This window comes from Pelodiscus sinensis, chromosome 2 (assembly GCF_049634645.1).
Source record: "Pelodiscus sinensis isolate JC-2024 chromosome 2, ASM4963464v1, whole genome shotgun sequence".
Lineage (NCBI taxonomy): Eukaryota > Metazoa > Chordata > Testudines > Trionychidae > Pelodiscus > Pelodiscus sinensis.
In genome coordinates, this window is record NC_134712.1 from 46,781,657 (window position 1) to 46,800,414 (window position 18,758).

Sequence of the window (18,758 nt, forward strand, 5' to 3'; positions counted from 1 at the left end):
AAGACCAATTAATATTTGCTTCACTCTTTGGACAGTAATGTATAGTGAGTGCCCTTAAAAACTTGAAACTCAGATTCAACTAACATTTTTCCTATTTGTGTCTAAAATGTACAATGTTACTATTGGCTTATGAGCTGATAATTAATATCCAGTAAACAATCCTTAACTTGCAATATAGTTTTCTCACTATAAAACTGTTATGCCTGCCTTTTAAATTTTTCCCCATGTCAATAATGCATGATTTTTTTTAAATCACAAAGCAGTTTTACTCTGGGGCTTTATTTGCAAAAATTAAAATTTTACCCTTTTGCATGCTTCATCAATAAAATATATACAAGCAAAGCCATGCATTCCTCTACACAGGCATTTGACAGACAAGTCAATATGTTTTGAATGCAGCATTTGAACAGGATAATAGGACACACCAAGACTTGAAATTGGTACATTTTCTGCTAACACAATTCCATTTTTTTCCAAAATGTAAACAGGTAGACTTAGTGTTTAAAAAAATTCCCGATATTGTCAATGACATATGAAGCCATTTTCCGCCAGGTCATTAACTGGAATGTGGCCCAGTTAGTAACCCCAAAGCTCATTGCAATCTGAAGGGTGTTAAGAGATGTACTTTACCTGGAATGAGTTTGTGGTCTCAGTCCAATGCCCAGCCAACAGATTTCCACATCAGAATTTATATTAATGGGCACCCTTGTAAGAGTCTTAGCAGAGAGGCCAAGGACTGATCAGACAAACAAATCACAATGAATTGTGTCTTGTCAGGTGTCATAAGCCAAGAGGGTTTTGGACTGCTAATACTGAGTAGGAGACTTCCAATAATTCCACAGGATGCTATTGTTAGGGGCACTGGTAATTTTATTGGTTGACCCTATGTTTCTCTGGTGACTGTGTAAGGGGACAACGTGCAAATGCTCATGCAGATTTCATCCTAGAAATCCACTAGGCTTGGAAGGGGAGCATGCTGAGCTCTGACTTCATTGGGTCTGGCCTGCCACCCTCTCTAAAACTGATTACCATCCTTAACTGTAGTTTTTTTCCCACAGCCTTGTGGGATGAGATAGAATTACAACCCATGAAGCTTCTCCTCTTCTCTTATACTGTTATTGTACCTTCCTTCCCCCATCTCCTCATTTTTGCTCCATTCCATGTGATATATAGAATAAGGTTAAACTGTGCCAATTAATCCCCAACATCAAGTGTCAGCTCAAGATGTGCTTCTACTCAAACTTACTCATCCAGTAATCAATTCCTACTAATTTAAAATAGCTCTATTTTATATTACAAACAGATTTTTGGCTGTTCTGTTTTTTTTCCTAGCAAAGCTCCTTTAACAAAATATAATTGCACTATAAGATGTCTTTTTTTCTATCTCTTTTACCCACACAGATACACAAACTATCACTACATAAAACTATGGGCAGTAAAAATGTAATAGAAATAAATGTAAAATCTTCTCCCCAGTACACGTTCATTTTTTTCAAAAGGCCGGTCTGCTGACAGACTGACAGTAAAAATTTTTATTTTACATTAGAAATAACTTGTATTCACCTACCTAAATTAAATGAATATTGGACAGATAGTGTTACAAGTTAAATATAATGAAGAATAATGTAAGGTGAGGAAAATCAGGTTTGAAATATTCATGGCATAAAAAGAATGATAATTTCATTTTATATTCTCAGTATAATTGTCTTTGAAAAACAAATGCCCTTAAGAGTTGAACTAATGAATGAAATCTTTGGATCATTCTTAAAAGTACCTCTGTTGTAACTGTTCAGAGGTTACATAATATGCAGAGAACATACTGTGTTTGGACCGTAACAAAAGCATCAATTAATTTCACATATTTCTTTATTGTATTGCTGCATTGCTCTGGCAGACTCAGCTGAATTTGCATGATTCCCAGGTCAGTGGAAATAATAACGAAAGAGGACAGTTGTAAAGGGATGGAAAAGTCTATTACTCACTTGTGAATCTAACCGTCCTAAACACCCCTTAATCTCAGAAGCCTTTTTTGTCATCAATTGTTTTCCACCTATTTTCAACATATTGTAGAACAAAGGTTCTGTAAATATGCTGTGTCCCTCAGGCCCCACAGAGAATTAATTCATTGAACAAAGAGGGAAACATGCATTAATGCAGCAATGAAGAGATGTAACAAAGGGTCTTTTTATATGGGCTTTTGAGACTGAAGGGGCCACATTTTGGGAATTAAGCAGGACATATCTCCAGTTTCTCTTACATCCATTTTTTAACATTATTTCCTATCATCTCTCTCCTCAGGCCCTGATCTTTTTTTAGTCCAATAATTGGCCTGCTCCTTTCAGTGATCAGGTAGTGGTGTGATATGCTCTATGTAACCCTTCTGCCTGTAGCAGTTGGCAGCCAGAAGGGCTAGATTCAGTATATGGGGAGGGGGGTTCCTTGACCAATGTAACCAGCTAGCTCCAGTCCCCACCCAGTAAATTGGGAAATTTTCAACCTACCCACTGGGCATCTTTAGAGGCACTCCTTCCCCTCTCAGAAGCATTGAGTTGGAGATAGGAACAGTCTGTTTAATAACAGTAATCTAGTATTAATCTATGCAAACACATATAAACAAAGTAAACCCCAAAGCAAAATACCATCCCCGGAGTCCGCAGGACAATGCCATTTGCTTCAAGATCGTTAGTTCAACCCCCAACTCAGATAGTGTGCTTTCCCCCCTACTTCAAACACCCCACTCATGGTTTTGCCCACAGTCAGTGCAGATCCAGAGTTAATAGGTACATCATCATCACATCTGCCTTCATTAAGCATGTGGTAAAGTCACCCACTTGCTGCTCCTGCCAGCCACCCTGCTGGCCACCTGACACTTTTCCCACCAGCTGCTCCCGTTGGTTGCTGCTCTCATTGGCCTTGTGATGGATTTGGCTCTGGGCCGAACCAAGTGATTTCAGCTCTTGGCCCAAAGCACAGTGCAGCCAAAAAAAAAACCCTCTAGCATCCACTGGAACACATTTTAAAATAAAGAGACTCCTTGTAGAGTCTGTTCTAATTCTAACATTAGAATGGGGAAAAGGAGGAGAAAGAGGTTGAACCAGTCTTATAGCTCATGCTTGGAGGGCATGTAGCCTGCTTGTCCAGAGTTCTGCCCTCTTCTCAGTTGACTTCATAGAGTTTTGGCAGAAGAAGCCTTGTCCATCCAATATTTTGTACACTGAGAGTTTTTCCCTCCTTTGAACTGAGTTAAACTCAGTCTGACCTTTCTGCATTCCCCCAATAACTGCAAGCATTGGTGGTCATTTCTTAAAATTTCTGCATTTAGGGTTAACACAGTTTGTGACCCCACAATAGCCAAATTAGTTACAACCAGACAAACAGCATTCTAACTGTTGAATATCTAGCAGACCTAAGCAAACTGAGTGAACTGCATTTATATAATCACATACTGGATTTCTTTTCCATTCCTGAGTGAATTGTATTTACATAACAGCTATTGAATATCTAGGAGGCCTAAGCAAACTGAGTGAACATAACCACACTCAGGATTCCTTTCCCATTTCAGCTGGTTGTAATGGAAGCGTTGATTCAGATCCTGCTTACACCTAGATAGATGTAGTAAGCAGGGACACTAAGGATACGTCTACACTAGGTTTTTTTTAAGGAGATATGCAAATTCTGTGTTAATTTGCATATCTTCTTCTGATCGCTTTTTCGAAAGTGGGTTTTTCAAAAGCGAAAGTAGTCTGGACGCTTTTTTTCGGGGAAAAAACCCTTTAAAAAAAACCCTTGACGTACCTTGAAAGACTAGAATTAAGTCTATTTTCTTGTTCTGCAGTCTCCCCTAGCACCTAGCTGCTATAGTGATTAGATGTCAGCAAGTTTCTAGCTCTAGATAGGAGTCTCTGAATCACAATTAAGAATGGGAAAAGTATTTCTCCAAAATAAGAGTTTAAAACATTTTCAACATATTTATTCAGCAAAGACTAGTTAACTTATTAGGATAATCTATAATAACCCTTTCAATCTTCAGCTGGCATTTTTCCTACATAGTAAAGAACCTTTTCTAAAAATGCACCACTACATTCACCCAATTTAGCTTCCTTTAAAAAGAAAATGTCTTATTCATCTCCTACAGTAAACAAACCAACAACAGATAAAAATAAAGTGAAATTTTAAATCTATATCTACTCTATTACTCTGCATTCTGGTTTATGCTATTTCATTAGTGAAATGTGCCTATTATATTCAGGCACCCGTTTAGGGCATTGTGGCTTTATGAAAAATGATTAGTAACAGAAAGACCTCAAAACATACTTATCTATATTGATATATTACAGTCTGGAGATTTAAAAGTTAATAGGCCTTCATTTAGACCTACTTTTCCCTTTTATGCTTGAAAAGTTCATAATGCTATATGAGAATTCACGTTTGGTTTTTCGAAACAAATGCTTCAGTGTTTTTTTGCACACACATGTATTTTTCCATAAGAAAAATAATGCCACACTTCTATGCTCATGAAATAAATTTCACTTTTTTGCCTTGTGAAGATTTGCATAAAAGTGACAGTGATCAAAAGCTTAAGTTTATTAAAGAGGAAAAAAATTATCCAGACACACACACACACACACACAAATAAAATAAAAAACGTACAGGACAGGAGACACTTGACAGAGGTTTAAGCAGTCCACAACTTTATAATTAGTATTTGGTTCTACCTGGCAGATAAAAACATACAGTGCAGGTAATTCCATTTTAATTCAATATCTACCAGAGAGGTTTCTACAAGCCTGCCTCTTTTTCTATCCAGGTCCCTCAGCCACCTCACTGCTGGGACCTTACCATTCCTCCCTTGAACAAGGGTTAAAGTGGGCTTTAAGAACAGTTGCCATTAGTGCTGGATTAAGAAAGGGGGTTTAGGAGCTGCAGCCCATGTCCCCGGGCTAAAGTGGGGGATAAGGATGGGAGGGCGCAAAAAATAAATAAATAAATAAAAAAGATCACCGGGCCACCAAAAATCCAGCACTTTTTGTGAGTCACCCTTCTGACTGGGAGCAGTGAAGCAGCTCCAAGGACTGCTGTCCTCACCTTGCTGGGCAGGATCTGCATCACCACATCTCCCCTCACCTGCAGACTCTGCCCCCGCAGCTCTCATTGGCCAGGAATCCTAGCCCAAAGGAGCTGTGGGGCGGTGCCTGAAGGAGAGCACAGGGCAATGCAGGTGGCACTGAAATGTCTGCTTTCTCCCCACCTCTTGCCAAAAGACAGCTTCCCTAGGTTAGTGCCTGACACTCCAAACCCCTGTCTCAGACCTCTGCCCAAAGTCCCTCAGTTGCCCCCCTCCAACTCTGAACCCCTACCCTAAGCCTATTGCAGCACTCTCACTCCTGCCCAGAATCTGCATTCACATCCCAACTTCCTAGCCTGAGCTCCCTCCTGCACTGTAAATCCTTTGGCCCCAGCCTGGAGCCCCCTCCTGGCTAGCATACACCTATATCTGAGTCACTGGAAGATAACATGCTCTGGAGTGATCCTTCTGTGGCTTGTTATGCTGGCTTTGGAATTGTTTTTGCTTCTGGCAGCACAGTGCAGAGCATTCCAAATATAGGAGAAAATCTGAGCTCCTGGTGTATAGTATATGTTTATTCTTCTATAATAATTATTGCCAGTAGTTGAAACTCATATTAAGGGGTGGGGGACAGACAGCTAGGGGGTCACAGCTTTAGAAATATAAACTTCTGCCAAGATCCAGTTAGCAGGTAAAAATACCCAAACCTGTCAATCTGAACAAAGTTGGAAAGATCAAGATGATGCTTAGCTATCCTGCCTTATGGGGAGCAGTGTGTTTTTGTGTGTGTACGTAGTAAAGGAGAAGCGTCACTGTGTCCAACCTGGAGGGAAACATTTATTAAATGGGTCAGAGAACACATATTTCAAGCAAGACTGTTGGCTATAAAGGGCATAGTTTCATTCTGTAATAAACACAAGCGTGCTGTTCACAGAAATAACATTGTCAGGTTTGCCCTTTAGAACATTGATCCAGGGCTGGTAAATATTGGGTAAGAGGACAGTACAGCTTGCTGCAAGCACAAACCATAGACATTATGTTATTGGATTGCAGTGAAAACAAAACAACAAGAATAAAGCAAGCTTGATAACCTCATAATACCAATTTTTTTCTCACAATAATACTGTACCTCCAAACAATCTGCACTGCTGCCCACAAGGAAAAACTCATTTCGATAATCTAAATATTTGCCTGCTAGTCCCAACTGATTTGTAAGCAACAGCGTTAATGTGGTAGGAATGGTAATGCAAAGATTTTGAGAGTCCTTATTCTTGCTTTGATATTCCAAGCATCTCTGTTGCTGTCCCCGAACAAGAAAATTACATAATTACTTCTGCAAAGAGGCTTGTCATAATCCAATGTTCAGTGCACAGCTTCTTTTTCTTTGGAATATAAAAGCTGAAATGCTAAACACTAAAGGAGATAGCCAAGAAATAAACAATATATTTTAAGCAAAAATTGTTTCATGCTTACAGTGTTTTAGGATTTTAAAATGTGCCTTTTCGGATGATTAGGGTATGAGAATAAGAGATTTCCACCTTTTACAGACTCCTGGCTACTTGTTCATTTATGTAAATTACCCAAGGTCAGAAAGCGTTTGTCTCTTACTAGTGCTCTTTGCAATCCACATTGTCCAATTCTTGAGCATTCACTGTTATTTTTCAGAACTCAGCCTGACAAGGTCCAAACATTGTGCAATGATGAGTGACCTTGCCATTGTAAGAGAGAAGGAAGGAAAGACTCAACAAAAAGGAGAACAGCAGAAGAGGAAGCCTGAAATGATGTGGGATGAATTAGTTTATTTCTCATTCTTCTCATGATTGGACAATTTGCACTAAGAAAAGCTGAGATGAAACATAGCGGCTGCGTCTAGACTGGCATAATTTTGTGCGAATGCTTTTGATGGAAAAGTTTTTCCATTAAAAGTATTTGCGCAAGAGAGCATCTATATTGGCACGTGCCTTTGTGCAAAAGATTTGCTTTTGCGCAAAAGCATCCATGCCAGTGTAGACGCTCTCTTGCGCAAGAAAGCTCCGATGGCCATTTTAGCCATCGGGATTTCTTGCACAAGAAATTAACTTGGCTGTCTACACTGGCCCTCTTGCGCAAGTATTCTTGCGCAAGAGGGCTTATCCCTGAGTGGGAGCGTCGGAGTATTTGCACAAGAACCACTGATTTTGTACAGTACAAAGTTAGCGTTCTTGAACAAATACTCACGGCCAATGTAGACAAGCCGCAAGTTTTTGCACAAAAGCAGCTGCTTTTGTGCAAAATCTTGCCACTCTAGATGCACCCAGCAAGTCTCTATGGGACACAGGAAGTGGAGAAAGTGGGGATGAAAAGTTAAGCTGTGGAAAACAGAAATTGGGGTCTCACCCTTTTTTTCCTTTTTTAAAGGAAATGTCCGAATCTCGCATTTCCACTCACCACGTGACATCACAGGATGCAAGTAAATTAAGAACTTGAGACTGAAATTAAAGTCATTTCTCATATAGACATAAATGGCAGGTTTATGTTAAAATACGCAGGACTGAAGAAAATCCCATTTTTACACGTAGTAGAAAAATATATTGGTAAATCTCACTAGGAAAGATTTCATTCTGGCAAATTCACTCGTACGTGTGGATTTCTGGGTGGGTGCTCAAGCTGGTACTGTATTGTAATGTTAACAAGAACCCCTAGCTATTGAACACGGCCCTTGTTGCTATTGACACCACTCTGAAAAAGGGTTAAAATAGTTTCGTTACACAGATTATTTCATATTGTTCTATAGCTTGCATGACTATCTACTTGAAATAATGGCTATCAGGATGGTTCTGGGTGCCTAGATAGTGTTTTCCCTCCAATGATCTTCAAACACTTTCCAAACATTGGTGAATTAAATTGCACAGTACACTCTGTGTGGGCTCTTATATTGCATCATCTCCATAGTGGACAACACCTAAGTATTGCCCCGTACTAGTGAAACCTCCAGTACTGACTCCATTTTAGTAAATATGCTGTGTTCATTATATATTTCCTCTCTCTTCCGTACTGCATGTCCACACAACAGCGTGGTAGAATTAATTCCCTTCCCTGCCCCTAAGAAAACAAGAATTCTCCCTTATTTTTTCCCTAGAAGAATGTGGTGCCCCAAAAGAACAGGAAGTTGCGGAGCCACGAGTCTCTCTTGTCACTTTATGCCAGATAGTAGAGTTCTCCAGCCATGATGATGAGTAGATTACTGTAGAGGTCTGAATTAGGGATGTTAGCTATAGGTTAATTGAATAGTCAACTAACTGCATACATCCTTATAGTCCTGGGGGCAGGATTGGCAGCCAGTGCAATCCAGCCCCACTCCCAGAGAGCCCCATGCCACCCCACATTCTGCCTCTCTATCAGAGGCAGGCACCGGCTCCCTTCACAGACTGGCTTTCTGTCACCCCCTGCAGGATATCAGCAGTTACCGTTCTCAGGGAGTCTGAGTTCCCCATGGACAGAGGCTTCGGGGTTGAGGGGAGAGGGAACGAGGGAGGCTGCCCCAAAGCAGCCTCTGCCCATAGCAGCCTAGGCTGGCTGTGGAGAAAGACTGCTCCAGGGCTGCATGGCTCTACATCTTCTCCCACTATAGGCTGCATGCCACTTGCACAGAGTGTTTCCAAATGGAGGCAGAGATCTCTATCGGAAAAACCAACTGCATGATTAGGCCTTTACTTAATTGTTTTTCAATGAAAACTGGGATGGAGATTATTTACTTGGGGAATGGCCCACTGAGGAAACCCTACCAAAAGGGCTCTTGGGGTCAAAAGGCTAATTTAAACAAAAATCGTCAATATTTACCATATTAAATATTTGACAAAATTAAGTTTATTCAGCCTTGCAAGAAAGGAGCATTTAACTTCTATATGTTAACCTCTGACCCTTTAACTAATGTAGAATAAGGATGTGTAAAAAAAAAAATGGTCACAAGAAGAAATGATCTAAAATTTTACCCCGGACTCACACTGTACCCTGACCTATAATGCAGATTCAAAATTTGTTTGAATCAGGTTTCCATTATTTGTGGGCCTCTGTCTCTTCTTCAAGCTGGGCCATATGCAGAAGAGCTGAAATAATACAAATAAGCTGTTTCTAGGTAATATTTCCAACTCAAGTTTGAATGAGGTTCAATACACATCTGGACTTTTTCATGCTGGCACAAACCGAACCAACTATTACAATCCTCTGAGATTCACCCACCACTACTTCAGAACATTATACCAAATTGGCAATGCAAGTGCATTGTTCAGCTTGTCCAAATTACCAGGTTTCAACTTCACTACTGAAAAATATGGTTCTCAAATTACTCAATACATGGCTCTGAATAACTTTGTAAAATTACCTAATGCCTAGCTCACTCAAACCTGGAAGCTGATTTTGTAATAAATAAAAGGACTGATTACACAGAGTGCTCAATTCCACTGACCAGCACCTCCCACAATGCACACAAGTACCCACACAGTGTTCATCATGACAGACTTCTATATGTAATAGGAAAGACTGATCTCTGCATATAGAATTGGCACATCAGGGCGTACAGAGAAATATCAGTGCAATTATACAGACAATCCAAAACCCCCAAACTATTAATTTGCTGCTATGGTCCAATCTGGAAACACATACATGACTCATTTGATTCAAGTGACTAGTCCCAGTACAAGCAATGCAAATACTCACTGGAGTAAAACGCATCATGCGAGTAAAGGTTTGCAGGATCGGGTCTAAAATCTCTAAATAACCATAGTCAAAGTAGAACATAAAGATATTTGCTACCTTTGTATAGTTTTGGTTTGAATAAAATTCCATAAAAGCACATAATTTAACATTAAAGCTATGATAGAAAATTGAAAGAATTGATGTTTTTTCCATAGGCTATCAAAAAAGCAATTTAAAATTGAATAAAAAAAAGGAGGTATTATCTGAACTGTAGGTGTTGTGAAAACTGTGCAGTGAAAATTAAAATACTAGTTTGTGCTGCAGCCATAAATTACTAAACTAATTATCTAGTAGCAGGCATAACTGAATCATTCAAAGGGGTAATTAGCAATCAGACATAATGAGTACTGCTACTATTTCTTGTCATACTGTATTTAGCTTCCGTGCAGCCTAGAGGAACTGAATTATTTCCTATCCTTCTCGGAGGGCATTACTGCTATATTGAGTGCATCAGCCCATATTATTACTCCCAGTAGTTTAATTCTTCACCGGACTGCACACTTCTGATTTCTCCTGTCAAAGTTTCTCCAAATCTCCTGGGCTCTTTTAAGCAGACATCTTCCTAACCATCTTCTTTCAGTGTAAATGTAAACTGCAGCATAATCAAATTACGTAGTCCTTTTATTAGCTTTACTGTATTTCTGGCCATTAACATCTGCTGAGTGTATGTTATAGACAGTTTAGGTTTTCCATAACACTTTTGATATTATACACACTACAAAACTTCTCGCCTCCTATACCTCACTACCAAGTATTTTAGTTTTTCAAGATTAAAAAATTATCTGCGATAAATATATGTATTTTAACCATGTTTTTGCACAACTAAAATGAAATGCTGAATTAGCCACAGTAGGGAGCCTTGCCACCTACGGCTAACAGTCTGAGGCCCCACTGCCCGGAACTTGGGCTAACTTTCCCAATTTAGTTAATGAGAACAGCTGAATAATGAGGACTTGGATAAACAGGGTTCTATTGTATATGGGGTTTTGTTGTTTCACAAAATGTAAAAAACGGAAAATTCTCTGTTAAAATGCAAATTCTGCAGTTTTCCATGGTAAATAGATTTATAAGATCTCTCCTCACCACAGACTTTAGATATACAGGGGTTCCACCAGTAACATTGAGCTCTTAGCAGAGCTGAAAGTAATCGGGTGCAGCCTTGTGCATAGCTCCAGCAAGAGTTGGTTGACAGGGGTGTAGCAAGTGGGGATGCAAAGGAGGGAAGTTGCTTCCGAGAGCCACGCTAGGGTGAGCGCAGGGAGAAAGGCATGGGCAAGTCTGGGACCTCCCAGCCCCATCGCAGCAGCCGCAACACATGTCAGACCCGCCCGTGCTGTCCTCCCTGTGCTTGCCCTAGCGTGGCACCCGGGTGCAATTGCCTCTGCTACCCCCCTTACTACACCCCTGCTGGTTGAGCTGCAACAAAAGCCAGCAGGAAGCTGTTTAAAGAGTGGGCAGGGACATGGGTTTGCAATAGACACTACCTGTAAGAAATGTTAATTTACTTTTACCACTGGCTCTTAGGAATGTGCAAAACTGGAATGGTTTGTTGCTGAGGTGCCACTCAGATGAAAATGCAGGATCAGATTCTTCTGAAGAGCTCAGCATCCTGCAAATGGGTGCAGCACACTTTTAAAAATATGACTTCCAGCCTTTGAATTATTGGTTTCTCAAGTTATCATTCTCGTGTTTTTTAGGAGAGATTTGTGATAAAAGCTAATTTATTCTCAGCCACCACTTTTCTTAAAGATTGCTGTAACTTCTGATTTCTGATGACCATCATATTCTTCATTCTCATTCTAGGAGTGTCATGAGCAAGACACGATAAGTCATTCTTCTGCTCTACTCTGCGCTGATAGGCCTCAACTGGAGTATTGTGTCCGGTGCTGGATACCACATTTCAAGAAAGATGTGGAAAAATTGGAGAAGGTCCAAAGAAGAGCAACAAAAATGATTAAAAATCTAGAAAACATGAGCTATGAGGAAAGACTGAAAAAATTGGGCTTGTTTACTTTGGAAAGAAGACTGCGAGGGAACATGATAGCTGTTTTCAAATATCTAAAAGGGTGTTACAAGGGGAAGGAAGAAAATCTAATACTTATTTTTAACCCAGTTATACTTCTGGCCTTCACAACATTCCCTAACAACAAATTCCACATGTTGACTTTGCAATGGGTGAAGAAGTGCTTCCTTTTGTTTGTTTTAGGCCTCCTCCCTATAAATTTCATCAGGTGAAATTCTTGTGTTGTGAGGAGTAAATAACACTGCCTTATTTACTTGCTCTACATCATTAATGAGTTTTTAGACTCCTAGTTGTCTTCTTTTAGATGAATAGTAACAGACTTTTTAATCTCTCCTCATACAGACACTATTCCATATCCTTAATCATTGTTGTTGACCTTCTCTTTATCTTTTCCAGTTCTAACATATCTGTTTTTGAGATCGAGTGACTACAACTGTACATAATATTCCAGGTGTGGTTGTACCATGGATTATATAGTGATGTCATGATAATTTTCTCTCTATTCCATCACTTCCCTAACTGTTGGTTTTTTTGACTGACAGTGCACATTAAACAGATGTTTTCAGAGAACTACCCACAATGACTCCAAGATCTCTTTTTTGAGTACTAGCAGCTAATTCAGATCCCATCATTTTTGCACATCTATTTCAGATTACGATCTACAATAAACATTACTGTATGTATATAAACATTGAGTTTCACCTGCCATTTAGTTGCTCTGTTTTCTGAGATCCCTATGTCAGTCTTCATAGGCTTTGGCCATAATTATTTTGAGTAAAGTTCATCATCTGCAAATTTTGCCACCTCACCATTCACCTTTTTTTCCAAATTACTTACAAATATGTCGAACAGCACTGGTCCCAGGACAGATCTCTGGGAGTCCCTTCCATTTACCCTCTCTGCTGTGAAAACTGTTTATTTCTTCCCTTTGTTGCTTATCTTTTAGCCAGTTACTGATCCATGAAAGGATTTTCCCTGTCATGTGTATATAGTGTGTCTATACTACAAGGCTACATCTACACTGGCATGATTTTCCGAAAATGCTTTGAACGGAAAAGTTTTCTGTTAAAAGCATTTTCGGAAAAGCGCATCTAGATTGGCAGGATGCTTTTCTACAAAAGCACTTTTTGCAGAAAAGTGTCCGTGGCCAATCTAGACGCGGTATTCTGCAAAAACAGCCCCAATCGCCATTTTTGCGATCGGGGCTTTTTTGTGGAAAACAGTACTGTGCAGTCTACACTGGCCCTTTTGCGCAAAAGTCTTTCGGAAAAAGACTTTTGCCTGAATGGGAGCAGCATGGTATTTCTGGAAAAGCACTGATGATCTTACATGAGATCATCAGTGCTTTTCCGGAAATTCAAGCGGCCAGTGTAGACAGCTGGCAAGTTTTTCCAGAAAAGTGTCTAGCCCAAGAGTTCTTATTTTCTTTTTCTTCCTATTCCTTGCTCCCTCCTTTTTCCTGTGGCTATAATGCCAGTTACATTGTGCTTTAAGGTAGGTCCTTCTCTTAGAAGTTACTCTCTAGAGGCTCCTAAATCCACACAGTGCAACCAAGAGTATCAAGGCTTTAGATTATAAATTCTTTGGCACAGGGAATGTGTCATTCTGTCTTTAAATAGCACCTTGCACAATGGGGCTCTAATATTGACTTGAGTTTCAAGGACTAATGTAATTCATTAACAAATTATAAATAACTTCGGAGTTTCTGAAGAGATTACTACTGATTTTCCTAGTTGATCAACCATATGCTATAGATTTTACAAAGCAGTTAGATGTAATAGTTGGTTTAAATATCTTTGCATTAGTGACTGAACACTGTCTCATTTGAAATTCCAATAATTTTATTTAGTATCATTTGTACATGGTACCAATATGGAGGTTTCAGCAAATTAATGAGATGACATTTCAGTTGTCTATAAGAGGTTGCATTAGTAAATTATACCTTTGGCTGTATATTTAACCTTATGCAGCACCACTACCATAAGTGCCACCTTTAATTGGAATAATATTTTAATTCATTGTGATAAACACCCTGCACTTTTTAGAGGGCAGTCAGAGTAGGATTTTTAAATCTAATACCTTGTGATGATTGCATTTTCACAGTCAAACCTGGCTCAACTATATGAAAAACATTAAGAAGGCAGAGTTAGAAATTGGCGGATTTCTAATTATGATATTCTTCTTATATTCATAATTCACATTGATTATATGTATATTAAAACCAGGTTGTTTCTTACCAACTGCAATTTCAACTTTAGGTAATTCTTCTATTGAAGAGAACATCCCTGGTGTTAAATAGTTACTATGCAGCATCTTCTTTTAAGGAATATGAAATGGCCTGCTTTCCTTTTCCTTCACCCCCAACCATTGAATTTCCTTGTGTTGTGATAAGGGGAATTAAAACCAGGTTGGTTCTTAGGAAACATACTCCAGGCTTGGGGGTAAAGTTTTTCTCCTCTAGTCTCCTGAATATCCCTCAACTCTTCCGATTAAAAAGTAATTCTTTCCAAAGATTCCAGTCCTGCAGCCATTCTTTGGTAAGCAGTACCGCTGAAATCAATGAGGCTATTTACATAAAAATAACTCATGTAAATAAGTATTGCAAAAGTGGGCCTTGCATAAGTGGAAGAAGAAGGTTGCCTTCAATTTACCCCAGCCATATATTTCTCATTCTAAGCACTCAATGATTTCATATCTTTGTAATTTATATATCTTTTGATACTCAGGGGAAAGGGTAATTCTTGGGAATAAGTCTGGATGCTCTGGATGTGGTGAAAGCCATGGACTGCCCCAATTTACTGTACAGTAATATATTGGGATTGTGTGTCCCTAGGATTCACTAATAAACAGCGGGACAAAAGTTTTGCTAGTCTAGCATGAAGTTGTTCAGCAAATATTTCCAGACATCATATTTATATGTAATGTGTTCTGGAGCTGGTACCTGTTACATGATTTCAACCAAGTTTTAGGGGGATGTAAGACGGGATCATATGCTAGGGTCAAGCAGAGGCCTTCCTGGACATAGGAGCAAGTTACTGTAGCTTCAGGGCTACTCTAAGAGTACGTCTACACTACAGCGCTATTTCAAATTAACTTAATATGGAATAGTTAATTCGAATTAAGCTAACTCGAAATAACGCATCAACACACAAAAATTATTTCGAATTAGCGTTTTGCTATTTCAAAATAGCACGTCCACACTGAAGCTAAGGCTGGCCGGAACCAGTGCTGGCAGGGCATCAGGTTAGGATTTAGGTTGTGGGGATGCTGCCTGAGGCTAACTGAGCTCCGTGCTTAAAGGGATACTATCCCCATCCCGGACAGACAGTTCTCAGGGTTCCCCGCTTGCTTGTCTACCTCGATAAGGAACAGCAAAGTAATCTTGTCTTGGAGTGCCCTGAGTGCCCACAATTGGGACACCACAGTACTCGGCCATATGGAGCCAGAGCTGCCCCTGAGCACACCAGTGTATCTCATGGGGTCGTTGCTATCAGCCCGGCTGCACTTGCTGCAGGCTGCCATCCAGAGGGGTCCATCAGGAGGCTGTCCGGATCCAGGAGGCCCTGCGGGAAAGCATTCACCCCGAGGAGCTCTCAGAGCCACCCTGGTCCTCCCCACCAGGGGCTTGTGCCCCATTCCTCCCTCACGTCTTTCCACTTACCCCTTCCTAGCCCCCCTTCCTGATGTCAAATAAAAGACATCTATGTTCAAAAATAGAAACTGGGTTTATTGAACAAAGCTGGGGGTGGGGAAGGATGAATCTCTGGGGAGACTGGGAAAAGGAGGTGGGAGGGGGAAGAAAGAGGGTAGGAGAGGGGAGGGGGAAACCTGGAAGGAGGGAGCTGGAAGGGGGAAGCAAGGGGAAGAAGGGGGAGGGGTAGCTCAGGGCCCAGAGTTGGGGGTCTCGCTGGACCAACTTGATTTTCATGCAAACCTGCTCCTGGGTTCGCATGTGGCCTTTGGTGACCAGGCTGGCAGCTATCCTGCCATAGACGGCAGCATTCCTCCATCTAGCATGGAGATTATGGATGTTGGGGTCATCCCCCCCAAACCTGAATAATGTCCATGATCTCCATCCTGGATCAGGAAGGCGCCCACCTTCTCCAGCCCCTGTCAGTGGCTTGCTGGCTCATGTTTTGAGGCCACTGGGTAAGGGGCCCTGGTGGCCACTGCTGGCTCTCGGCTGGCAGGCTTGGAGCTGGCACAGACACTGTGACCAGAGTCTACCCCTTTAATGGCTCTGGGGTTGGGGGAGAGGAGAGGAGTTTTCTAGTTGTGCCCAGAGTGGCCGCCAGGGCTCCCTGGGAAGGGCTGGAGGCCCCCTATTTCGAATTAAATGTCTACACTGCACTTAATTCAAAATAGCTATTTTGAATTTGGCATTACTCTTCGTAGAATGAGGTTTACCAAATTTGAATTAAGCGCTCCGCTATTTCGAATTAATTTCGAAATAGAGGTTTGCATGTATAGACACTATTAAAGTTAATTCGAAATAATGGCTGTTATAATAATGCCACAGAGGGCCTCAGCAGAGAAATATTGTAAGAGAGCCATTTCCACCTATTTCAAGGCATTAATCCATGCACATGTGTTTGAGGGGATCATACTTGATGATACATAAACAAGGCATCTTGCATACTCAGCTTCTTGGACAGTTATGAATGACATGATCAGCCTTCCACCTCGAGCTATTATCATTGGCACAACATTGATCATCAGCTGCTGTGACAAGTCTGGCAAACTGTTATACTACGGTGCTAATACACTCTTCACTAGAGCTAATTCAAACTTGGAAATTCTGTTCCTTGGGAAATCCTACATTTCTGGAAATAAACTGTTCCATTTGGGGAGGAAATAGCATCATTACCCCCCCCCCCCCAAAATTGTAACAAAATGATAATTTGCCCCAGCCCATCCTTTCTGTCAGAAGCCCCAACCCTTCTGGGAGTGTGGAGCCAGCACCCTCACCTTGCTTAGGGTCCTAACCAGTCGGTCATTCCCTCTTTCTGTTGGTGAAAGACAAACTTTCTAGTTTATACAGAGTTTGTCTTCATGCACATTTAGTCTCATAGAAAACCTATATAGAACCCTATAAACACCTGACCTTGTATAGGTTGGACCTCCCAAAACCGGGACTCTCTGGTCCAGGAACAGCAAGAGAACAAGCAGCTGGGAGCCCAGCAGGGCTGGGACTGAGTTGGAGACCCACCAGTAGTGTCAAGTATGCGGCACCTCGGCAGCCCTGAGAGCAGGGCCATAACCTCAGCAGTCTGGGATGCTGGGGCCACAGAAGCACAGCAGCCCAGCATGGGGAGGGGGCAGAGGCAGCTGGGACCAGCAGCAGGGAGGGGCGGTGAGCTGGAGGGGGGTCAGTAGCAGAGGATCTCCCCTAGTTTGGCAAATTCTCTCATTTGGGACAGGTCACATCTCAAGGGTGCCAGATCAGAGTGGTCTAACCTATAACTCATGGATTGGAATACTAGATTTCTATTTAAAAAAACTTGAAAATGTCAGTCTAAAAACAGAGCACACCAGCTACAAATGTCATTATGACATGTCAAAAGACATTGTGACGTCAGAAGATAGAGAAGGCTTACATTTGAAGGCCTGTTTTTGTGTGTGTTCACAATAAGTGCATGCATCTGTTTATATACATGGACAAACTAGCTAACTGCAAACAAAGCTTCTTTATTTTATCAACGCATATAGCTGTCCGAGAAAATGAATTGCATGCAAATGTTAAAGCTCTTTGAAAACTTAGTTTCCTCTCAAACTGTACTTTAACCTGAACATTAATGGTAAAAATACTGCTATAATTCAGGCTCAGATTAAGATATGTTTTATAGTACATACAGTAGGGCTGTGTATAGACTGGCCAGTTTTTCCGGATAAATCAGCCACTGGCCGCTTGAATTTCCTCAAAAGCACTGATGATCTCATGTAAGATTGTCAATGTTCTTGTGGAAATACTATGCTGCTCCCGTTCGGGCAAAAGTCCTTTTGCGCAAAACTTTTGCGCTAAAGTGCCAGTGTAGACAGCTCAGATTTGTTTTCCACAAAAAAGCACTGATCGGGGCTTTTTTGTGGAAAAGCGCGTCTAGATTGGCACGGACACTTTTCCGCAAAAAGTGCTTTTGCGGAAAAGCGTCTGTGCCAATCTAGACGCTCTGTTCCGAAAATGCTTTTAACAGAAAACTTTTCTGTTAAATGCATTTCCAGAAAATCATGCCAGTCTAGACATAGGCTAGTTGTGCATAAGAAGTTATGGGTCTGATTAGCTATAGGTTGGCACCTTGTAGAATAACTGTTACCTGTACAAAGTGAATATAAAATGTTACCATACAAGATAATGATATCATCTACCCACTATGCACATGTGTAAATGATCACATAAGGTGCAAGGCAATGGAAAAATCAGTCATCAAATTCATAAAGAAGCTTACATTTTTGCATTGTTGTCATCTGTATAACTATAGGTAGAAGATCTACAAGTCAAATTGGTATTTCTTGCCTTAGCACTTAAAATTAAAGAGGTTTTATATGATTTATTTGTGTGTATAAATATGTTTCTAAAGCAAATATTAGTGGAGTAAATAATAAGAATTGATTTATTTTAATTCTGGCATAAAAAGGAGCATTCTTACAGTGCTGTAATACATAGAGAAATTGTGCTTGTGTGCAAAAGGTACAGAATCGTACATACAATATATTGTATTCTAATGCTAGAGATTCAAAAGCATGCTAGCATAGTAGTAATTGGATTTTTTGGTATTCCTTTTTGAGAATAGGCTGCTTAAATCATTCAAAAGCAAATCATAGCAGAAAAGAATTGTTGAAGAAATGCACTGTAACATGCTGTTTCAGAGCTTACAAAGTAAGCATCACAAAGTACAATGATCAGTTATAGTATTCAGCAGTTGAGATATCACAGATCTA

The 18,758-nt window shown here is 40.5% G+C and overlaps 1 protein-coding gene and 1 long non-coding RNA gene across 9 annotated transcripts in view; one reads left to right on the top strand and one right to left on the bottom strand.

Annotated features, from left to right (window-relative positions):
* The window catches only part of LOC112544055 (uncharacterized), a 37,082-nt gene extending 25,306 nt beyond the window's left edge, over positions 1 to 11,776 (top strand). Inside the window, exon 3 of the long non-coding RNA XR_012901348.1 lies at positions 11,603 to 11,776. This is a non-coding gene — a long non-coding RNA (uncharacterized LOC112544055). The remainder of the gene's footprint in view (positions 1 to 11,602) is intronic.
* The window catches only part of RALYL (RALY RNA binding protein like), a 566,823-nt gene that overhangs the window by 331,014 nt on the left and 217,051 nt on the right, over positions 1 to 18,758 (bottom strand). The gene's annotated exons all lie outside the window — the stretch shown is intronic.